Raw genomic sequence first — 13674 nt, forward strand, 5'->3', positions numbered from 1 at the left:
TCGCGAGGCATTGGCATCCCAGCCTGGTTTTCATGCATTTTCTTCTGGGTTAAGCTACAGCTCCATGCAACTCTTTACTGAATGAAGCCATTATTAAAAATGAATGAATGGATATGATCAGTGCATCATCACATAAAACTGTTTAGACTGAAAAGCACTGAACTTAAAACAAGTGGATCTTAATTACATGGCAAAAAGAATACTTTTAAGGCTGGGCTTGACTGAAGGTCTGTAAAAATCAGGGTACCTTGTCTGAATCCTACCAGGAACTTGTATTACAAGTTTATAAATACACCCTTACATGGAAACAGAAAAAATATACATATGAGAGCTTTGATCCGAAAGTCAAATTACTCCAGGGTACGCACTTCAAAACCATAGCTGAGTAGCTTGTTCCTCAAGAACCCCACAACCCTTTGTGTAAATAAATGACTCCTGTTTTCATTATTAAAATCTTAGCATGTAAGTTCCACTTACTGTATGTCCTCCGATTCATGCTTCACAGTGAATTCTGAAGATTGCCATTGGGTTGTCTTTGTCAGTGCCTGTGAGGGTTTTGAATACTTGAATCAGGACTCCTCACAGTCTTTACTGTTTGTGATTATGAAGGTTCCATTCTATATTGGACACTCCTTTATGTTTGGGAATGTATCAAATTGCTCTTCTCTGGACTGGTTCCAGTCCGGCAATAATTTTCTTGTAACATCTATCCATTTTTAAACGTTTCATCCAATTCAGGGTCACGGGGAGCCTGAGTCTATACCAGCAAGCAACGGGTGCAAGGCAGGGTACACCCTGGACAGGACGCCAGTCCAGGGCAGACACAGACACAGAGACACACTCACATCAGGGCCAATTGTCCCAGAAGCCAATTCACTACCAGTATGTTTTTGGACTGTGGGAGGAAACTGGAGTACCAGGAGGTCACCTAATCCATGTGAACACAGTGACAACATGCAAATCCCACACAGATAAATTGAATTGATGGTGTTGTGATGGTAACATGTTTTAACTTTGTATTGTGTGTGAAATAAACCTTCTCATTGCAGTTACATTGAAATCAACGTACTGTTTGAGCTGGTTAGCTGATGTTGCATTTTAATCATTGCAATTTCATTTTTTTTTAAATTTCAATACGATGTTGATATGAGTCATGTCTATAAACATAAATGCCGATTACAAGTTGTCAGACCTACAACCTGAGACACAGCCAAAAACAGTCTAGGACCTTTCCTTGTGTTTCTTCTCAGTCAGCTTTGGATATGATTGCAACAAACAACAAAGATTACAAAATAGCACTTATCAAACCTTTGTACTAGATTCCTCTGTTGCAATATCTATATATACTGTATCTATGCAAAACTGTGTGTGATATTATATTTTTGGGGTCCTTACATTGTCTTCTTGCTATTCCTTCCATTAAGAACTGCAGAAACCAACCTCATTATTATTATTATTATTATTATTATTATTATTATTATTATTATTTATTGGATGCCATGTAAACTCGGTATTTTTGTGAACTTATTTAAAAAATAAATGATGGAGTTGCTTTCTTTGCTATTTACATCATTGTAAAGACTTTTGAAAATACAGGAGTTCCACCACATGGTTCTTGTGAAATGTACTTTTTAAAATTAAACTGTGAGTAACATAATACGGAATGCACATTCAACATTATTATCAGGCAATTTCAGCTTTTTACACTGCTGTATTTGCTTGGAAAAAGTGTCTATGTGTTGCCGATACCTGCATGATGAATAAAGATGGTTTACTTGGTTTTCAAAACTGAAACAGAGCAAACCGTTTTTCTTTTGAAATGTGTTAACTATCGTTTTTATTCACTTATTGTGAATATCAGGAAATAATTATTTCCTGAGACTGTTGTAGTAGCTTTATATTACATACATACTGTAGGTATTACATATTATTATTCATATATAATATATTATTCTTATTTCTATATATTATTCATATATATATATTATTCTTATCAAATCAATCATTTTAAACTCAAACTTTATATGTTTTTACATACCTATGTAAGTGAGTATGTTAAGAATGTTATTGTCATTGTCAATTGTTTTTAACATGTCCATGTCTTCACAATTCTAAAATGTACTTTCTGGATATGTCTTTCATATATAAATATTTCCTATTCTTGGTAACTCACTAATTTCCTACAATAAGCAAATTACATTAAACATTTCCTTTTTTTCTCTATATTGGAAAATACTTTGAGTCGTTTTTTTTTTTCCTGTTGCACCAACAGCAACTACAACTGTATACGATGGCATGCAATATGCCAGCAAAGATTTACTCACATGAAAAAAAAAGTTACATTCTTTCTTAAAAGACCTGTGGTAAAAATGCCTCTTATACATGCTAGGAAATCTGCTTGCCTCCATGAGTATCAATCTAACGTTTCCTTTAATAAAGGATTAAAGTGTTTGTGTAACATAAACATAAATATTTATTTTTTCTTTATCGGGTATGTTGAAAAACATAAAATGTCGATATTTTAATATATAGATTCAAAGGTTCCAACATATGTGTCATGGTAGTAGATAGATTATATAGAAAAAGAGTCTTAATGGCAATATATTTCCTCTAAATTATGTTCTCCTAACTGTTGTTCACATTATTGTTTGCTAATTTTAGTTTTGGATGTGCATGGCTTTTTTTCTCATTGCCATTGTATTCAATGTCTTACCTAACTCAGAATTGGTTCCAGTTTCATTTTTATTAAATAATTTATTTGGCATGCAATATACTGTACTGTATATTCTAACGTAATAAATTGTAAGAGAATTATTGTGTAACTCTGAGGAGTTTTACCAAGTAAAATGTGAAATGTCAGAAGGTTATTTCCTGTCCCTTTTGTAGGTTTATTCATTAATTAAACAATTAATTTATTTGGTTTAACTTCCCTCAGAACACTTTGCCACATGCCTTATTCTATTTAAAAGTAGGTTTTTACTCTAAAGTGAAAGAAGCATCGACAATCTTATTGTAGCTTTATTTAAATGGTAGTTTTACTGCCCATCAGCGTATAGGGGTGGGAGGTGGGGGTTGTGCTACATATTAAGCAGATAGAGAAGGCGATGTTATACGTGTTTCAATTCTACCACAGTACAGAATTCAATTGGGACATGAAACCACAAAGCATAGACTGCCAACACCCAGCTACCCAGCACTTGCAAATGAAATGTAATCATATTTACAGTTCAGGAAAATCAGTCTTGTGTGTCCTGCTTTAACGGTGGGCAAGCCAGTCTTTGTATCTTATTTTGCTGTGTTATTAAACTGATGCTCATTATTTTGTGCCTCACTCAGCATATTTCCTTATTTTTCTTATGAATGCATTGTTTCAGATAAAGTTTGACAAGATCATAGATATTCAGATTATGTCAGACATAGTTTAACAATTCATCAATTAGATTTGTTTTCAAACCATAATAATAAGATAGAAAGCACTTATTTTTTAAATATATTGATATATTTGAATTCAGTAATTCACTTTTGACCTAAAAGTAGGTCAAATATTTAAAATATTCAAAATATTCATAAATGTATTTTTCCTAGTTTTTTTCGTTATGTTTGCTAAGCTAGTGCATCATTATTACTGTACTATCAAATGTCTTAGGGCAACTTAGTTTGAAAAAATGCAGTTCTAGTGAATGTGATGATAACTTAAAAATGAACTTCAAAAGGAAATAAAAATATGATTGATTCCCATTACCAAGCCAAAATAAATAGAAGGTCAGTCAGTGTTGCTTTGAGCAGGGCTGAGAAAAGACATCTTACCACCATAGAACAAGTGCAAATGAGCAAAGAAGCAGCTGGGAGTTTAAAGCTCAAAAAGTGTGTGCACAGGCAGTATAAGGCTATTTGCCTACTGTTATACAAATAGTATGAATACACAGAAATGTTAAAGCTCAAAATCACCTGCGGGCTTGTGAAAAATGTAGGGTTATCATTGAAATGAGATGCTTCAGTAGTCTACACTCCTGAGTCTCAGGACATTCTTTACATTCACCACCAGGCTGATTGTTAATGTGGATCTGTTGTTGACTCATTGTAATTGTATAATTTTCCCTCGGAAACGTGTTGGCAAACAATTAGCCAGCAGCCATATCACCCTACAACTCACAACTGACAACCCATTGAAAGCTAGGCAGGTGTGAGCCTTGTCAGTACCTGTATAGGTGACCTCCTAGGAAAAACTAAGGTTGCTGCTGGAAGAGGTGTTAGTGGGGACAGTAGGGGGCGCTCACCCTGCGGTCTATGTGGGTCCTAATGCCCAAGTATAGTGACGGGGACAGACATAAAACAGAGGTCCTGGTTCTCTGTGGTGATTAAAAATCCCAGGGCGTTTCTCGAATACGAGTAGGGGTGTAACCCCAGTGTCCTGGCCAAATTTCCCATTGGCCCTTACCAGTCATGGCCTCCTAATAATCCCCATCTATGAATTGGCTTCATTACTCTGTTCTCTTCCCCACTAATAGCTGGTGTGTGGTGAGCATTCTGGCGCACTATGGCTGCCGTCGCATCATCCAGGTGGGGCTGCACATTGGTGGTGGTGGAGGGGCGTCCCCATTACCTGTAAAGCGCTTTGAATGGAGTGTCCAAAAAAACGCTATATAAGTGGAAGCATTTATTATTATTATTATTATTATTATTATTATTATTATTATTATTATTATTTATTATAATTAGAATCGTTCAACATCTCGGGAGCACATTAAAATGGAAAACCAACAGTTCGAGGCTCCACTACTCCCAAAGGGCTGTAACACCTGTGGCACAGACATGTGGCTTCATCACCATATGCATAAGGTCCTACAAGTGGTCAAGATGATCAATGACATGTGTCTTTCTGTGCCTGGTACAACATCCCAGTTGCAATACCTCTATGTCATTTTAATTTCCCAGAGTTTTAACCTGCTGTTTTACTCCCATATCAAATCCTAAATTCTTAACATATAGAGTGGATGTTTGAACAAAGCTGCTGCTGTGGAAGACTGTTGTAATAACTGCTCTACCAGTGAATGTAATGATTAAAATAACATAGCTCTCTGCTTAGTTTAGCTTAGCTGATAAATTCTCACACTCTAATGGCTTGTAATTAGTGATGGTATAGATCTATGTTTTGTGTATGTACATTCATTCATGAATTCTTTGTATTGAGAGAAATAACAACTCTAGTTTTCTCTGATGTCCACTCCAAAGAACTGAATTCATGGAATTCATACAAAATAGGTCAAGAAAGATTTACTGACAAGACGATATAAAGTACTTACTACAAAAAGATTAGGAAGCCAGGCCATTTATTGCACACATTCACACAGCTTAAAAGTTGTGTTTGTTCTTTATTAACAAACTTGTACCTCATAAAAAGATATGCGTGAAATTCAACAGTTGCCCCTGGCTCAGTTCAGAGACTTACAGCTAAAACAAGACAATCTTTCTTGGGGAAAAAGCTTGCAGGAGTAAAATCCTTCAAGATTGCCAAGAGAGGAAAAAACAGCTTTTAAAGAAAGAAAAGCAAAACCAAATATTAATGGACTTCACTGCTGAGAGCATTAAAAAAAAACGCTAAATCTGTATGTCTTAGGAGACATGAATCAGAGGTGGTGTGTGTCAATCACAAATTTCATTTTCTCATGCAGGTTTTAAGGTCGTTGTTACCATTGTTGAGTTAACAAATGTCACTAATAATCCTAGCTGTTTTAAAAAAACCTTGCTAAGCAGGTCTTACATTTGAGGAAGCTCATGTACAGTTCTGACGTACACTGGCTCTGGCTCAGAATCTCTTCCCTTGATACATTTTCAAGTTTTATTTTTATTCAGTAGCCACAACACAAATACCGATAAAATCAATTTAAGACAAAGGGCATTCCTTCATGCTTTCAGTATGTGTGTGTCTTCAGAACCTGTTTGGATATTCACAGGAAATAACTTACTGGGTATCGTGTAAGCCAGCATAATATCAGTAATTTTAGTTATTACTTTTATTCCAACCTAATTCTTTTAGCTATAGGATTCCCAATTCATCCTTCACAGAAGTACAGGAGCCTCCTGGATGACAGCTATTGACACTGCACTACACAGCACAACATGTTGGGAGATGAGAAATTACTCCACATTGTTAAACGGCCAGAGATTTGAATGTGTGTAAATGTATATTATGCAGTATATATACAGTATATGGGGCAGCATGATGGTATAGTGGTTAGGAATGCTGCCTCACAGTACTTGAAGCTCTAGGTTCAATTCCAGACCCGGAGTGCTATCTGCCTAGTTTGTATCATCTCCCTGTACTTGTGTGGGTTTTCTCCTTCAGTCTATGCCCTGAGATGGAGTGGTGTCCTGTCCAGGGTGTGTCCCACCTTGTGCCTGTTGCTTGCGATAAGCACATGCCTGAATTGGAAACTAGAGCACCTGGAGGAAAACTCTGCAAACATGGGGTAGAACACACAAACTCCATAGCACCCCAGGTCTGAGATTGAACCCCTGGTGTTAGCAATGCCGCCCAAATCACTTTTTCATTCATGAACAACATTCATTTTCTGCTGCATTTCTGTTCAAAGCAGCAAATACTGTAACTTTTCATTTTATAGACTGGAGTGATGCTAATTGCTAATATAGAGAAAATCTCTGTAAAAATGGATACAGATGTCCCTTGATTTATGAATAACCAGTTTCCAAATTTTAGATACAAAATATGCAAGTTTATGTATATTATGACCACTTTTTGCTGTAACAAGCATAAACCCTGCATTCGGATATCGATTACTTGCTGGGTTTATGTTCTGTATTCCTGCATGCTTGCCAGTATGTTCTGAGACCTGCTTTTAAGACAAGCATGACATGAGGGAATTAGCAGAAGGTGCTGTCATGAATTATTTGCCGTGACAGAGGGGTGGACTTTGGGTTTAAGTGTTCTCATGTTCTCCACTTGGGCATAACTCAGTAAAACTCTTAAATGGCTTTTCAGAAATCCACTGGTGTGGATCGAGGGCAAAGTTAATAGACCATGACCATTTAGGTTATTATGCTTTGTTTTATATTGCTGAGTGTATACAAAGTTATAACTGCATGCTGAATCTTGAAATGTTGGCTTCCAGTCTGTAATTATGTGGTTTGAAGGTTTTTCTTCTTTTTTTTTTGTTCTTCCTAAATTTCAAGGTCAGCTTGTCATCCCGGACACAGGACAGTTCAGGTCTGCAAAGGATGTGCAGTGAAGACAGGGGCTTTTTTTTCCAAAAAGTCTTGGAAGGTAAAAGTGAAAAGTATGGTAAAAGAAACATTTGAAGGTAAATATAACAGCACAATTAGCCTTCAAATATTCACCATTTTGCTCAGTTAATTTATATTATATTTTTATTCGCTTAATTTAATTGGCATTCACCCAGTCTGATTCCTGTGTGGTGCAAAGTTTGTTGATAATAATAATTGAATGCTTCTCATTCATTTTAGAGAGAACAAAACCCTGTTTCACCAGTTAAGGAGTGGCTGCTTCAAGACCAATACAGGTGAGAGGATGTGAGGTTTGTAAGTGAGAGAACCCAGGAGAAACTTAATAGAAGCTTACTCAGAAGCTCACTCTGAACACGGATGCTGTTTGTGAACAGCAACGCAGGAGGAGGTCAAATTGCCAATCTCACCAACTTCCACTATCTTACACATAAGTACCTTGCCTCCTTGCACTCTTTGCGTGCATCTTGTCTTGCACCTCTTCCGCCACCCCATCTTCACCCTTTCAGCTGCTCCCTGGTTCATTCCTTGCAGGGAAGGGGGTCAAGCTTCTGTTTCCTCAGTCAGGTGGGTTGGGATAAATTTTAATATTTTATCCCTATAAATACCTATAAATGTTTTCTTGAGTATTCTCCCTCATTGTCTCTTATATTTATACCTAATAAATATGATTGTGTCAATGCTTGGCATGGTGGCTTAGTGGTTAGCATTGTGGACATGTAGTGCCCCTGGTGTGACTGAGTGTGTTTCTCTGTTTGGACTGGGCCACCCAGGAAGTATCCCACCTTGTGCCCACTGTCTTCCAGGTTAGGCTCCGGCATCCCCAGCAAACCTTTATTGGATAAAGCGGCGGTTTAGAAAATGGATACTGGTGAATATTTTTAATGGTTATTATATTTGGGGTATGTGTAATTTAAAATAAGTTTGGTTATATTATCTCCCACAATGTTACGTTCCTCAATCAAGAGCAAAACGCACATCAAGGTTAATGACTATAAACATAAAGAAAGTAAGTAGTTAAGTTTAAGATCTTTCTTTTTTCCCTCAAAACCCAGATTCAGCTAAGTAGTCATTGCTGGATTGTTTCATGGTAACCTCAGTCCCCTCATGACTGTATTCATTTTAATTAAAGCAACGTTTCGATCTCTGTGTTTGATATGGGAATATTTTTTTACAAGAATGCAGTTTTGCAGTCCCACGGCCACATAACAGTTACCATTACTGTCTCACAGCTCTGGGATCCTGGATCTGTTTCTGGATTGTGTGCATTCCATGTGGATTTTGCATGTTCTCTTTGTGTTTGTGTGTTTTTTTCCACTTTTCTTGTACTTTCTTATGGCATGTTGGTTAGGTTAACTAGTATCTCTAATGTGTCTCTGTGCACTTGTGTGTTTGTGTGCATTGATATCCCATCCTAGGGAGCTGCTCAGTATTGCACCCCTTGTTTCTGTGGTAGACTTCAAATTGCTGCAACCCTTAATAGGAATAAGCAGCTTTCTGATAACACTTGGATATCATTATTGAAGGGGAATTTACTGTCAGTGTGTAATGCTGTGACAAAAGTCACCTGGAAGCTACAAATTAGTGTTTCGCAAGCGTCATACTGTTCTATTGTCACACACATAGGTAATTAAATGATAACACGATCATATGATTGGAGGAATGTCATGATACAACGTTAATTTACAATGCCATAACTACATCTCCTGGAGTCTACAGATTTGTGGAGGTACGTCTTATCGTGCTGTTGTTACAACAGATATGCAACATTGTAGTGTAGCAGTTATCACAGTGGAATTAGGTTAGCTTGGGAAGACTGACTTACTCTTCTCAAATTTAAGGTTGCATCTGCTGAAAAATTGTGTTATTTAACAGCAGTTCAGGTGATCAAATTCTAATCTCGCACTTCCGCTCTCTTACGTATAAGTACTCACTGACTGCCCACACCTCTGTGTGCATTTTTCTAGCCCCCCATCCCTCCACTCCAACTGCACTCTTGCAGCTACCTCCCTGGATCATTCCTGATAAGTGAGAAAGGTTTGACAGCGCTGATCTTCAGCACTGAGATTTCCTCATTTCCTATTTATAACTTGGTGTTGACTCGTCTAGCTGAGGAAGTATCCCTTCATATTCCTTGGCTTATTTCATCATGATTAGAATTTGACTGAACAACTGGAATAGTCAAAGTGAGTAAATCTAAGCTGGCAGCTGGCAGCCAAGAGACAGCGTATTTAAACAGTTGGAAAAAAACATTCCTTTGACTTTTATATTCCTTTTATACCCTGTGTAGTCTTCAGAGCTTCATGTTTTCCAAAATTCTGTTCCTTGTTTAAAAAGTTGCCCATGAGTCAGGCAATATGTACATTAACCAATCCAACGATACAGTATATCAGTTGGTTGCATTGTTTCTTTCCAATAACTCTAACTAGAGTTATAACAGTCATTCTATAGCAACCTTTGTGTCTCCTTGCTTTGCTGCACTGTGGCATGAGAATGGTACTGTCTTGGAAGCCATAGAACTGCTCACAGTTTCAGTTTTATTTATTTCCATCAATTCATAAAGGAGAATTGTATGTGACAACGAAACTCAGGGAAAGTTTCAAAGTATTTGACTAGAATGGGAACATTTGAATGTACTTTTCTCTCTCCACCAAAATGTATTTACGTTTAAAATAATTATTGTAATATTAGTATTGTCCTTTTCCGCGGCTGTTACTGTACGTCTTGATAGATCTGTAGCATGGATATTTTACAATCTAGCAAAATAAAATGGTAATCAGATTTACTTCACCAACTTGAGTCATTATTTACGCATAACTTAGCACGTCGTCGGAAATTTGTTAAGCAGAAATCTAACAATGTGTGTCAACAATGTGTGGTGATATATATGCGTGTATATATATATATGGAGTGAGATATAAATACCAGTTACAAGGAAGCACATTCAGTTTTGAGATAAGAGATAAGGAACAATCCAGTCACAGTGTAGTTGTGGAAATGCACAGGTGCCGTTCTTGTGGAAAGGTTCTATTGTTCTAAAGAAATTAAAATTGCTTTGTTTTTTGTTGTTCTTCATGGTAATGTTGTTTTACTTAGATTTGCTTGAAAGCGCAGTCAAACTGTCTAGGAATCTGTCTGGTATGGCATTGAACATAGGGATTGAATCACAGAGAGATTCAAGATGAGCTGTTTTGTCTGTGTATTGTTTTGGAATAAATGTTTGACTTTTTACCTTGACGTGTTTTTACCTTCCTGTTAACTTTGCTAAAAACATTAAAAAGTACAACAAAACAACAAGTCCCACAAAAAAAGTAATACTAGGCTGCAAACCTACAACTTGGGGTGTTTCCTAGATGCATGTTACATAAAAACATGCGTTGTGTTTGCTTAATCTACATAAATAGCTACTGCTAAAAATTGAAATACACAGGTTGGTGACCGATCAAAGTATACTGTTGTATTGCCTTTTGACCAACTCTTGTGTTTTTTTCAAATGTTGAAAATAAATGTCTCTCAATAACATGTTTCCTATCCTCTTCTTTATTAGCTTGTGCATGTCAGAATCTCATCTACCTCATTAGGTTGTTACTTACCCACAACTATGAATCAGCCTAACAAAAAAGGATGGAGAGGCTTTATATGTAAATGAGGATATATAATTTCTTTAATTGACTACTCTACCGAAGGACAACAGAGAAGAGGGTCAAATCCACCTTCTGGGGTTGGGCATGTTGCTATTGTGTTGTTAGCATTTTTCCTGCAACATCTGTGTCAGAAACAATGCAATATTATGTTTTGCCATGCAGTACTACTGTCCAGAAGCACAGTTCAGCCATGAGAAACACTTTGCATCAAAATAATCCCCACCTTTCAACAGCTAACGAGGACGAACTGACCCAAGTTGACGTCATGCCAATCAATTCAGTTAATTTTTCAAAGACTTTGCTTGTGGAATGCTATTCACTTCATCACAGGATGCGCATTAGTTAATTGTGATCTGCTGTAGCGGTCCTCCGAAAATACACTGGAGTTGAGGGATGCCCTTGCTTGTCTTGTGTTTTGCGCACTGTGGCTGTCTGCCTGTTTCAACTATCCATTCACAGCGCGGCTGTTTTTCAGCGTGTGCAGTTATGGGCTCATTGTGCTGGTATGCGCCAGGAATCCTTGGATCAAGGTAATTTCACACTGTTCCACATTTCCCAGGCCTTTAAGCTTCCTTTTACCTTTGTACCACTCAGCGAGTGAGATAGCAAACGACACATGTTGCCATTAGTGCTGACACAGACTTCAGGGCTCTCGCAGCTAGTGGAGGGAAAAAAAAAAAAACACTTGAAAGTTGTCAAGTTCTGCAAGGTCGTAAATTAGTTTTGACACTTCAGTTTCCCAAAAGGATCATATTATTGCAGTCTGTCCAAGCATGGGGTCATCCAGCGAATTCATGCAGAGTTTCGTAATAATTATTAGGGGAACGTGATTTATGATGGCCGTGTTTAGTCACAGATAAAGATAGAAAACACACAGCTCGGGGACACCTTTTTTTGCCAAGTTTTTGTAAAAAAAGCTGCTGAAGAAGTAAGATGTTTGTAAGAATAACCTGCACATACGGCTTTGTGCTCTATGCCTGATGTACTTTCCAACAATATTTCACTCAGATGCTCCTCATTATATTTCTTAATCTAACCTGACCTGTTTGAGTTCTTATTTCTTCCCATCCAGTTTAAAATGTCGAATTCAAATTTCACTCCGTCTCTGCAGCCTTTACAGGAAGACGAGCCGATGTACTGAGGTCTCTCTAACTTTGTCTTCTTTTCAATCAGCAAACTTAATTGAAGGCTGTTAATTGACAAAAGAAGAGGGGTGTGATATCAACTTTCAAAGCAACCTTTAATGCTTCCCCATACAGCTGGGAAAACCATTTATTTTTTGCAAAGTCGTTTCACTATCTCAGCTTTTAGAGATCATATCCTCTGCATACTCCCACATTTCCTTGTTTGTTACTTTTCCAATTAATAATCTGGGCAAACACAGGATGTGAATCTTCCATTGTGGGCAGAATGGGGTGTTTTTTTTAATAGATAAAGAGATAAAGGAAATCACAGTGAATTTTTAGATTTAAATTCGATTTTAGATTTTCATACTCTTCTTCTTTTTGGACATTTTAACTTTTGTTGAGCAGGAGGGACAGCCCCAGTTCACTCATACAGTAATTTACATATCAGTCCATAAGATCAATCACACCCTTTTTAAAGCAGCAAATCTGCATTTACATCACCATCTTTTAAATTGTCACCCCCTTCATCTCTCTCTGCCTCAATTAAAGAGATTAGTAAAAAGGTCTCTTCCTTTTGTAGCTCGCTGGGTTCTGGACCTTCAGTCCAAGTAAGTTTGGGGCAAAATATACAGTTTGGAAATATTATTTTTAAACTGAAGCAGCACAGTGGTGAGGTGATTAGTGATGCTGGCTCACAGGTTTCAGTTCCTGAGTTTAATACTAGGTTGGGGTACCTGTTGTGTGGAATTTGCACATTCTGTCTGTGTTCATGTGGTTTTTCTCTATCCGCCCCCCATTTTTTCCCACCTTCCCAATGCTGGCTGTCTTAACCAGCGTCTCTAAATTTACTGTGTGTGTGTGTGTTCTGTGATGGACAATGTTCCATCCAGCCTGTGGTTCCAATACAAATCCAAGCAGCTTTCCTAGAAAATGAGTGGATTCTTTAAAAAGCTGGAGGAGAAGTTGACATTCTTTTTCCTTCACTGTAATACTCAGTATCACTAATATCTGCGCACCTCTGAACAAACTCCTGTCTCCAGACATTGATTAGGAAGATGTCTGAAGGTGATTTGTCCTCGGTCTAATAGGAATTCTGTAAAGTTGGGGATGCTATGTGTTGCTATCACTGTCACCTACAACACAGAAAGATTGAAGGTAAAATAGAATATATTCACACAGCTCAGTTCCTTTCTCTGATTAATGTGTGTTCATGTGTAGTGAGTCATTAAAGTACAACAAATGCTATTGGTTCCAATGCTTCATACTGATTTCTTGTGAACATGAACATGAAACATGAACATGAGACTGCTATTTGTGTAACACAGTTAAATTATTGGGCTACAGCTCTTGTCGCCACCAGTTAAGTGTAAAACATTTACATATCGGAAAGATGTACATGCAATAAGATTTGCAATGTAGAAAAGGTCAAATATAGAGTAAGAGCACATGTGAGTTTGCACATGTAAGGGTTTAGTGAGTTCCTAGGCTTGCTGTGTCACAGACCACAATTGTCCTTATAGTTAATATACTGTATATCGTGGATTTTTCATGGTCAGTATTTTTCCCACTTTGCACATGCATAAAGTTATAAATAAACTGGATGACATTAGAAACACAACAAATGATATTTGTTCCGATTCTCA

The 13674-nt window shown here is 37.3% G+C and overlaps 1 long non-coding RNA gene across 5 annotated transcripts in view; it reads left to right on the forward strand.

Annotated features, from left to right (window-relative positions):
• Nucleotides 1–10039, forward strand: part of LOC148829150 (uncharacterized) — a 261526-nt gene extending 251487 nt beyond the window's left edge. For 2 of the 5 annotated variants that reach the window (XR_016091498.1, XR_016091495.1), the window contains exons 7-8: nucleotides 7192–7282; nucleotides 7483–10039. This is a non-coding gene — a long non-coding RNA (uncharacterized LOC148829150). Of the gene's footprint in view, nucleotides 1–738; nucleotides 2234–7191; nucleotides 7320–7482 lie in introns of those variants that run through there. The other 3 variants (XR_016091496.1, XR_016091499.1, XR_016091497.1) reach the window with 3 other exon arrangements.
• Nucleotides 10040–13674: the final 3635 nt, after the last annotated feature.

This window comes from Atractosteus spatula, chromosome 8, assembly GCF_055471065.1.
Source record: "Atractosteus spatula isolate fAtrSpa1 chromosome 8, fAtrSpa1.hap1, whole genome shotgun sequence".
In the NCBI taxonomy this organism is placed as follows: Eukaryota; Metazoa; Chordata; class Actinopteri; order Semionotiformes; family Lepisosteidae; genus Atractosteus; species Atractosteus spatula.